We start from the raw sequence: 10,421 nt of genomic DNA on the forward strand, positions 1-10,421 counted from the left end.
GCATTATCAATCATTAAATTGCCAATATGACAAGGGATAGAAAAACTACCGGGATCTTTTAGTTTGGGTGGAGATTTATTTTGTAATACGGCACTGCATTCAGCAGTAAAAGCGACAGTCTCTACCTCACTAATAGACCTTTTCCTAGTCAATATTTCTTTCATGAATTTTGCATATGAAGGTATTTGCGTGATTAATTCTGTAAAGGGAACTGTTACCTGCAAATCCTTCACCATGTCAAGGAACTTACCAAACTGCTTATCCACCTTGGTTTTCAAATTTCGATTTGGGAATGGTAGTTTGATAATTGGTTGTTGCACATCATTACTCCTGTCTTGAGTTACAACCTTCCCTGGAGTTTTACCCTGCAATATAACATCAGAAATATTAGTACTACCTTTTAGCCCTGCAGGGCTAGGGTTAATATCCCTTGGTATAAAGGAATCGGGATTAGCAATTTTTATGGAAATAGGTTCATCTTCTTTGGGCATAGGAGGCCCATCATAGCGTGAACCACTCCTGAGGGTAATTGCAAACGCCTGATCTGTGGGTTGTATTGGTTGCGATGGTAGGGCTCCTTGTGGGCGAACCTGAAGAGCAGCGGCTAACTGTGCAATTTGAGTATCTATGACTTTATTGTGGGCTACAATCGAGTCAATTTGTTGGTCTCTACTCTCCATATGTTTTTGCATATTAGTCAGCATTGCCCTAATTTCTGATAAAGCAGGGTCAGAAGATGTAGTAGGGGGTTGTGATGGGGGTTTCTGATTGGCATGAGGATGGTAATATTTCTGCTGTGGAGGGGGTGCTTGTTGTGGTTGTTGTAGAGGTGGCGGATTTTGAACATTAGTGCTACGGTAAGATAGGTAGGGATGGTTCCGGTAGCCAGGATTGTAGGAATTGGAGTATGGGTTATTTTGCTTGTAAGTTTGGAAAGCATTAACTTGCTCCATTGAACTCCTGCAATCTTGTTCATAATGACCTACAACTCCACAATTTTCACAAAAAGCATCATTAGCATTATTAGCAACAGCAGAAACATTAGCAACAGAATTGGAATTGTTAGTGGTAAGATTATCTAATTTCTGACAAATAGAGGTAAGCTGGGCCTGCAATAGAGTGACTGAATCAACATGATGCTTTCCCTTGTTAGCAAAACCTCTAGCATTCCCATATTGGGAATTATGGATTGCCATATCTTCAATAACCTGACCTGCATCATCAACATTTAGATTCATAAATCTACCGCTAGCTGCGGAGTCTAAAATTGTCCTAGATGCATTTCCTAATCCGTTGTAAAAAGCTTGAATCAGTTGCCACTTAGCCAAATTGTGGTGAGGACATTCTCTCTGCAGATCTTTAAATCTTTCCCAAGCTTCATATAATGCTTCATCTTTTTCCTGGGCAAAGTTCTGGATGGCGCTTCTTAATAAAGCTGTTTTCTCTGCAGGGTAATATTTATTATAAAAATTCAATGCAAGAGTCTCCCAGTTAGTAATACCAAGTGCAGCTTTATTCAAACCATTAAACCATAATTTAGCTTTTCCACATAAAGAAAAGGGAAAAAGAATCTCCCTGATTTGATCCTGCGTTACCCCATTCTGCCTAATAGTATTGCAGTATTGACAGAAATCTGCAATGTGAAGATTAGGATCTTCACCCTTCGCTCCACTGAATTGCTTTCTTTCTATCATTGTTATGAATTGGGGCTTGATCTCGAACTGGACTCCCTCGAGATCGGGCGTAGGAGAAAGATGCGGAAAATCTGTCAGCGATGGTTGCGAATAATCGCTAAGCTTACGAGGTGGAGGTGGTGGTGTACCCATCTCTAGTTCTGAATCAGAAGAATGCTCCGAATCACTAGAGGAAGGTAATGGATTTCCAGGAATATCACTACTCCCGGAATCTGCTAAAATCTGCCTGTAAAGATTCTTTTGTCTATGAAACGAGCGTTCGATCTCAGGATCGAATGGTATGTAGCCTGATCTGGAACACCTGGGCATAAACAAAGAACTAGACAACAAATATGAGAACTGTCCCAAAGAACTTATGTTCTCCGGGACGAAGGAAAATAATCTAGACTACAAAAACAATTAGAAATACAAATAAAACCGTTTCCCCGGCAACGGCGCCAAATTTTGACAGGGTAAAGTCGTATCCCCTAATCAAAAGTAATACCTAAATCCTCTAACTAAAGTAGATAGGGAAGTAGGGTCGAATCCACAGGGAAACTAGTCTTTCTACTCCTAATTAATTAATATAGTCTAAATTATCAAGGTGACCAAATTGTTGTTATATTATGAAACTATACTACGAAGATCAAGTTTAAGGAGAAAATCAGATATAAGAAGGCCTAGGGTCATAGGTTCACCAATAATTTATATTCCGGGATAAAACATAACAATCAATAATTAACATTGCACAGATAACATGATTAACAGGCTCTCGCAATTTATAAACCCTAGAATTAAACTACTCGGACATAATTAAAACTAAACAAAGCATAATAATAAAGCAAGACATAACAGAGATCGGAAAGAATAAAATACTGAGATTAATTAAAGGAGAAATCGTACCAAGACGGCGGAATTACAAGAGTGTGAGGAACAAGGGAAGAACATAAAATCTAGAGAGAGAAAGTTAAGTAGAGAGAAGAAGGAGAGAAAACTAAAACTAGAATAATAATAATGATCAGAGATAGTCATCTTGCCTAATAAAAATTACATTAATACTAAGCAAGCTCTAAACGCTAAACAAAATTGAACGGAAGGCTAAACGTCCCTAGGGAACACACGGGCCCGGCCGGGCAAGGGGCCGCCCGACCGGGCCCGCTTTCTTCCCCCAAAAGCTTTCTCGCGCCCGGCCGGGCGCGTGCACCGGGCGCTTCTTGATCTGGCCCGCCCGGCCGGGCGCGTGCACCGGGCGGAGCCCATGGTTCTTGGGCGGCTTCTTTTGGGCCACCAACAACTCGATTGGGCCTCTTCTCCTCGGCCCAATCCGAGTTTCTTCCTTGGATCTTCATACTCGAGCCCTTAATCACCGATTTGATGCCTCCAATCGGTCTTGGGCTATTGAACTGGGTCGCGGTCTTCCAATACTTGTAGATGCTCCTCTAAAAACCCGGGAAAATGCTCCAAGCATGCAATTTCCTACAAAACACAAGCAAAACTACCAAAGCACTGGAAAGCACAAATTAGTAATAAAAGTGGCTCATAGGAGCCAAAAACACTACTAATTACGACCAAGGGACGGGGATAAATATATATATAAAATGAACACATCAGTCCCTATAGGCGAATATGGCTAGGATCATGCGTACGCGTGAATTTCATGCGGCCAGGAACCCTGACGGCAGTCTGGTTCACCCTAGGGTCCCTTATGACCCGAACAACCCTAACAGTACCGATGTGGAGACCGCCTCCACCACGCGTACAACTACCTCCACGAGCTCTCAACATCTGGCCGTGGAGGTAACTTCATCTTTCGAGGAACGCCAAAGAGCTCAAGGCGCCTCGTCCGCACCAATTCCGGAACTTAGGTTCCCTCAATATGCCAACTCGGTCATGGATGAGGCCGAGTTGCTACTTCGCAACAACCATCCTAACCCTTCTGGGGCGGACGCTGCTGGTTCGTCTGTTCCAACTTCCTTACAACCTCTTCTCCAACAGGGCAGGGCGGACAGGTCAAGGACTGAAATCTCTATCAGAGAACCGTTCGCCCTGCTTATTCGCAGTGCTCCTCCTTCGGGAAATGAGGCGGTCACTGCCAAAGACAAGGGCAAAGGTCCCTTAGTCGAAGAGGATGTTCCTTCATCTAGAGGCGTACTAAGCTCTAGAGGTCAAAGCTCGGCCGAGGCAGCTGACTTGGACAGAGTGCTGTCCTCTGAGTTTGGGAGTGCTCCCGCTCCCGAGGCCGAAGGTGAGGTGGTGGCCGCAGAGGACATCGCCAACATTGACAACTTCAGAGACCCGTACGCCTGTACGATGTGTAGCACGGCCTTGGGCTACCTAAATCATAAATTTGACAAGTACAAGGCTTCCCTCCACCTTGGGCAGGGATTTGAGATACAGCCTCCCAGAAAGTCACTTGCTGTGGCCGCCTGGAAGGAAGAGAAGCCGCGTAAAAGATCTTTTTGCGTCTACCGGGCTGCTTTAGACGTCGGCCTGCGTTTTCCCCTCCACCCTTTCGTTCGCACCTTGCTGGACGAGTATGATATTGCTCTCTTCCAACTGTCGCCAAACAGTTGGTTGGATGTTTTTGGGTATTTAGTGACGTGCATCTGCAAGGGCTTCAAGCCAAACTTTGCCGTTTTTTGTGAGATGTACTCACTAACACGGCTATAGGACACGGACGGTTGGCTTATCTTGAGTTCAACCAGAGACTACATGGTAGTGGTCGACCGTGTCAGCAAATGGAGGGAATGGAAGCACTTTTTTTACCGCATCAAGACTAAGGACGTTGAGTTCAACTTGCGGATGAATAGGTGCAATCCCGAGCCAATCCAGTTCTGACGCGGGGACCATAAACCTGACAAGCCACCCGTCCACCCCAGTCAAGAATACCAACTTGACTACTTTAAGGTCAATAGGGTCAAGCAAGGCGGCAATACTGTACGCGTTCCTCGCCACTGGGTTCCTCTATCCAGTTGGCTCCGGGATTCTACATTTATGTCTGCGTACGGCCTGTACCAGAACTTGCCCCAAGGTGGACGCTTAGATATACTCTTTGTACGCACATGAATTTTTTACTTAGAAAATTTTCTAACACTTTCTTCTTCCTTTTGCAGCGGAGGCGTACACTATGCTTGACCCTGAACAAAAGGGTGAGGTGGAGATGTCCGAAATCGACTTAGCTCGATACAAGGCTCGGCAAAAGATGTACGAGCAAGCCAAGGAGGTAAACAATTGTTCTCTCTCTTTTTTTTTTCATTGTCAGCCTTGATGTATTGGGAAGTGCATACTTCCTGACTTTGCACAGACGTGGACAAATTGCTTTTCTTATGCCCTTGCTAACATTTGTACTTATATTTTTAAGCAGTCCACCCCCACTCCAAGGGCGAGGAGGAAGCAGCCGCCTACGTCGGCTCAGGATGCGGATGCATCCAAAAGGAGGAAGACGGTCGCTGCAAAGATCCCTTCCAAAATCGCGGCCAAGACAAAGTCGCAGACTGCTCCTACGTAGTCTCAAGGAGATCAACCCCGGCTGGGACAAAGCGGGGCCTCCAAGTCCGTGGCACCTGTTGTTGAGCAGGTCCACGATGCGTCCATCTAATCGGACGACGGGGGAAAGTCGTCCCCTATAAAAACGACCGGCCCCTTCTCGACTCCGCATGTCGAGAGAGTTCAAAAATCTAACTGGCTGCGCGCCAGTCAGTCGGCCAGCGACACTCCTGGCCGCTCAGGAAATGAGGGGGACGCTCCACCGCCGCCCCCTCTCTTCAATCTCTCTCCTCCGAGTTTCTCAACTGGTTAGTTATCTCTATCTTTTTTATACGTCTTTGTTCGTTTCACATGTTCATTTAATCTGACCATTTTGTACGATCGTTTGCAGATATCTCGGAGGAGATGCACATGAAGCTGCCCGGCCAGTCTCTTACTGGTGCGGACAGGAAGGCCATGCGCGAGGCCATGGTCTGCGCGGTTCCCTAGGCGCAGCGAGACAAGCTGCAGGGAATCAACGAAGGGTTTCTCGGCCCCATGATCAACTGCAGTGCCGAGGTATTCCTTCTTTATACCATATTCTTTTTTCTCAATACTTAGCATATGTTTTCTTCCTTTGGCTAACTCTTTTTTTTTTCTCGTCCGTAGCTCTTCTTTCGCCTAAACGCCTTCCTTGACTGGAAGGATAAAGAAAATGAGCGGTTGAACAAGGTCTGGCTCGAGGTGAGGAAGGCCGAGGATGCTGTCACCGGGACGACCGCCATTCAAAGGGTCCATCTGGAGACCCAGATTACTGCGCTGTCCGACAAGGCGGCGTGGCAAAATGAAGACCTAGTCAAATTGGGCAAAGCTCTCGAAAAGAATCTTTGGCCAGGGAGACTATGAGCCAAGAGAGGGACGACCGTCCTAGAGGGAGAGAAGTGGAAAGCTGGGTTTGAGGCGTCCGAGAAGCTGAAGAGCGACTTAGCCTTGGCACAGGCTAATCTTCAGTCAGCTATGGATGAGGTGGATGTGCTGAGGGCCGAGGTGGAAACCTTGAAGAAGTCCGTCTCGGACTTAACTGAGAAGCTGAAGGCTCCTCGATCGCCTAGCGCCGAAGAAATTGTTCGCATTGAGCACAACGCTGAAGAGCGGCTTAAGGCTCACTTCTTCGACGCCTTTGAGCTAATGGTGGCCGACGATGAGGCGGCCTACTACCAAGAACGCTTTGCTAAGCTCCTGGCGTACGTCTACCTCAGGGAAGAGGCAAAGAAGACCGACCAACCTCCTCCCGAGCTAGTGGTCACTTCCCCAGAGTCTAGAGAGGACGAAGAGGAAGTTGAAGGTGATGAGGAGGAGGAGGCGGACGATGGTGCTGAAAAGCCAGAAGACGAGAAGTTTGTCCCAACCCCGGCTAAGGAAGAGAAGTCTGTGATGGAGGAGCTTGCCAAAGATGATACGGCTAAATAGAGCTCAGGTCCTACATCGGCCGTCTGCCCAGCTTTCCAGCTTTTCTTTTATCAGCTTTTAGTTTGTTTCCCTTAGCTTTTGTTGAACAATTTTTTTTTAATTTTTGTTTGAAGCCGCCTGTTTTGAGCGGTAATGTAAAAAATTTCGGTCGCCTTCTGAGCGGTCTTATTTCAATGCTAATCTGTCTGCCTTTTGAGCGGTTTTTTATATCTGTTTCATACTTAGCAAATTTTTCGCAGTTTTTTGCTTTTTGATGCTTTCGTATGAACTTGGGGGTATGCCCCTTTATTCGGCGTTCGCCTAGTCCATACTCTGAGTGGTTTGAGTGACTTGGTAGTTTTTATGCCTTGAAGGGTATGACAACTAGCAAGTTAATCAAATCATAGTAATGATTGCCCTTGGACTAGGTGAAACGCCGAATCAATTAGATTTAATCGGCCGTTCAATTGGCATTATGTGAGTGGTCCGTTGAAACTATCGCTCAGACACACTCGAGAAATCCCAAGTATTATCTCAACTTAGAAATTTCTTGGCTCGGCTGGGCTAGGTGCCTAGGTATGCCCTTGCCCTATTTGTAAGGGACACTTGTATTTCACAATTTCAAGATACCCTTGCTTCACTATCCGTCCTGGATTGCGACGGACATTCATCTCTGACTTAAGTCAGTTTCTTTATTATTATTATTATTATTATTATTATTATTATTATTATTATTATTATTATTATTATTATTATTATTTTTATATGGTCGGGTTTCTTTATTGGAAGTAATCTTGTAACCTTTTTACCTCGGCAATTTGTTGAGCCTATGGTAGGCCGAGTTGCTATGTTGGAGGCAACTTAGTAAGTGATTTCACTCGGCCTTTCAGCGCAGCTTAAATCATAAAGTGCCAATAAGCATAAGTAAAAAACAAAATAAAATAACAATGTTTGACTTTTTCATTAATTTGTCAAAATTACATTGTTGTGGCCGTATGGCTTGAATTACATTGCTCGGTCGATAGACCTAGTTGTATATACAACTTTTTGGCTAAGTACTAAAAAAGAAAATTTAAACATGATACTTTTTCAGATTGTCAGTGTTCCACGTCCGTGGGATCTGACGGCCATCAATGGCTTCAAGGTGATATGTGCCGTCTCGGACTTCTTCCCTGATTCGGTATGGTCCCTCCCAGTTTGGAGTTAATTTTCCATCCTCATTGGCATGGCCAACAGCTTCCATTTTTCTTAGCACCAGATCCCCCATCTTCAGCGGACGCTTGGACACTCGGGGATTATATTCCCTTGTCATCCTTAAGCGATAAATTTCATGTCTAAGCACCGCATTGCCCCTAGCTTCTGGAAGAAAATCTAGGGCGGTCTTCATGGCCTCCCAAATGGCCGACTCATCATATAGCATCACCCGCAGAGTGGGCTCGTACATCTCAATTGGGAGTACAACTTCGGCTCCATAAACCAAAAAGAATGGAGTTTCTCTTGTGGAACACTTTGCCGTTGTCCGTATGGACCACAACACATTAACCAACTCATTAACCCATAGGCCGCCTGCTTTTTCAAGCTTGCGCTTGATTCCATTTGAGATCAACTTGTTGTAAGCCTAAACTTGACCATTGGCATATGGTCGGCTGACCGAAGCAAAAAAATGAGTTATGCCTTGGTCCCCCAACCATTCTTTGAGTTGGCGCGTCTCAAACTGAGGTCCGTTGTCAAATACCATTGACTGAGGTACTCCGTACCGAGTGATTATGCTTTTCCAGATGAACGCTAACACATCCGTCCATTTAATGCCCCGGACGGCCTCGGCTTCAACCCATTTAGTGAAATAATCCACGGCCACCAATACATATCGTTTCTGGCCGGACGCTGGAGTGTATGGCCCTAAGATGTCCATGCCCCATTTTGCAAAAGGGAGCGGACTGCTTATGGTTGAAAGACTATTTGCTGGCCGATGAATAAGGGTCGCAAACCTCTGGCACTTGTCATATTTTTTCACCATTTGCATGGCGTCCGTTTTCAAGCTCGACCAGTAATATCCCAAGTGCATAGCCTTTTCAGCCAAGGCTCGTCCTCCACTTTGGGAACCATAATGTCCCTGATGGAGGTCGTCCACCACATCATGCCCTCTTTCAGGAGTTATGCACTTAAGATAGGGCTTCACAAAAGCCTTTTTGAATAGTTTCCCTTTCTTCATCTCGAACCAGGCCGCTCTCCTCTTCATTAGCCAACCTTCTTTAAGATCGTCCGGAAGAATTCCATCCTTTAAATAGGAAATAATTCCGTCCATCCAGGTTGAACTTCTATCTATAATCTGAACGGGCTAGGCATCAATACTCCGTTTTTCTTTCACTTCCCAAAATACTGATCTCGGAGTGTCACATGATGCCGAGGAAGCTAACTTGGAGAGCGCGTCAGCCTGATGATTTTCTGAACGAGGAACTTGTCTCAGAGAGAAATGTTCTAGGCATTCGGTCTCTTCCTTAACCAGTTATAATTTCTTCATCATGGCTGGCTCCCTGGCTTCAAAGCCACCATTGACCTGGTTGACTATTAGCTGGGAGTCCGAGCATACTTCAATTTTGGTTGCCCTGGCCGCTTTGCATATTCTTAGGCCGACCAACAATGCTTCGTACTCAGCTTCGTTGTTTGACGCTTGGAACCGAAATCTCAATGCGTACTCAAACTTATCTCCTTTAGGAGACTAACATATGATACCAGCACCACACCCAGTTGCTGTTGCACTACCATTTACGAACACTATCCACATCTGGTCCCCGGCCGGCTGAAGGTCAGGCCGTGTCATCTCAGCCAAAAAATCCGCAAAAGCTTGCCCCTTGATTGCTTTTCTTGGCTCGAATGTAATGTCAAAGCCTCTAAGCTCCAAAGCCCACTTGAGCATGCGGCCACTGGCTTCCAAAGTTGAAAATGACTTCTTTAAGGGTTGGTCTGTATAGACAACGATTGAGTGTGCCAAAAAATACGGCCGTAGCTTCTTTGATGCCATGTACAATGCCAGGCCAAATTTTTCAATTGGGGGTTACTTAAGCTCAGCATTGTGAAGTACATGGCTGATGAAATAGACTGGGACCTAATGACCGTCCCTCTCAGCAAGTAGGACGACAGTTAGAGAGTGTTCGGAGATGGCAAGATAAATGAATAACCTCTCATTCTTGAGCGGAGTGACGAGGCGAGGCAATGTATGCAAGTGACTTTTCAATTGTACGAATGCTTCCTCAGCCTCCTCTGTCCACTCGAACATAGCTTTCTTTTTAATAGTTTGGAAAAAATAACGGCACTTATCCCCTGATCTTGACAGAAATCTACCAAGGGCTGCCAAACAGCCGGTCAGTCTTTGCACCTCCTTGATTGTTCTTGGTGACTTCATGTCCAAGACGGCTTGAATTTTTTCAGGGTTGGCCTCCATTCCACGTTGATCAATCAAAAATCCGAGAAATTTACCGGACTCAACACCAAAGACACATTTCTTTAGATTTAACATCATCTTATGCCGCCTGAGTTCGGTAAAAGTTTCTCGTAGGTCCTTCAGATGATCGGCCGGCTCTTTTGACTTGATAATCATGTCATCAATGTACGCCTTCATATTCCGGCCGAGCTGATCTCTAAAGATTGTGTTAACAAGTCTCTGAAAGGTAGCAGGGGCGTTCTTAAGGCCGAACGACATAACTTTGTAACAATACAACCCCTGCTCAGTCACGAACGCTGTTTTTTCTTGGTCTTCTTCCCATAGGGGAATTTGATGGAATCCGGAGTAAGCGTCTATGAAGCTCATTAGGATATGCCCGGCCGTGGAATCAA

The 10,421-nt window shown here is 45.4% G+C and overlaps 1 non-coding gene across 1 annotated transcript; it reads left to right on the forward strand.

Moving 5' to 3' along the window:
* The first annotated feature begins 1,326 nt into the window (after window positions 1–1,326).
* On the forward strand, window positions 1,327–1,433 carry LOC145609861 (small nucleolar RNA R71). The gene has a single exon (XR_014106135.1). It is a non-coding gene; the product is annotated as a small nucleolar RNA R71 (small nucleolar RNA).
* The last annotated feature ends 8,988 nt before the right edge of the window (window positions 1,434–10,421 follow it).

Source organism: Chenopodium album, chromosome 23, assembly GCF_948465745.1.
Source record: "Chenopodium album chromosome 23, dcCheAlbu1.1, whole genome shotgun sequence".
Taxonomy (NCBI): Eukaryota; Viridiplantae; Streptophyta; class Magnoliopsida; order Caryophyllales; family Amaranthaceae; genus Chenopodium; species Chenopodium album.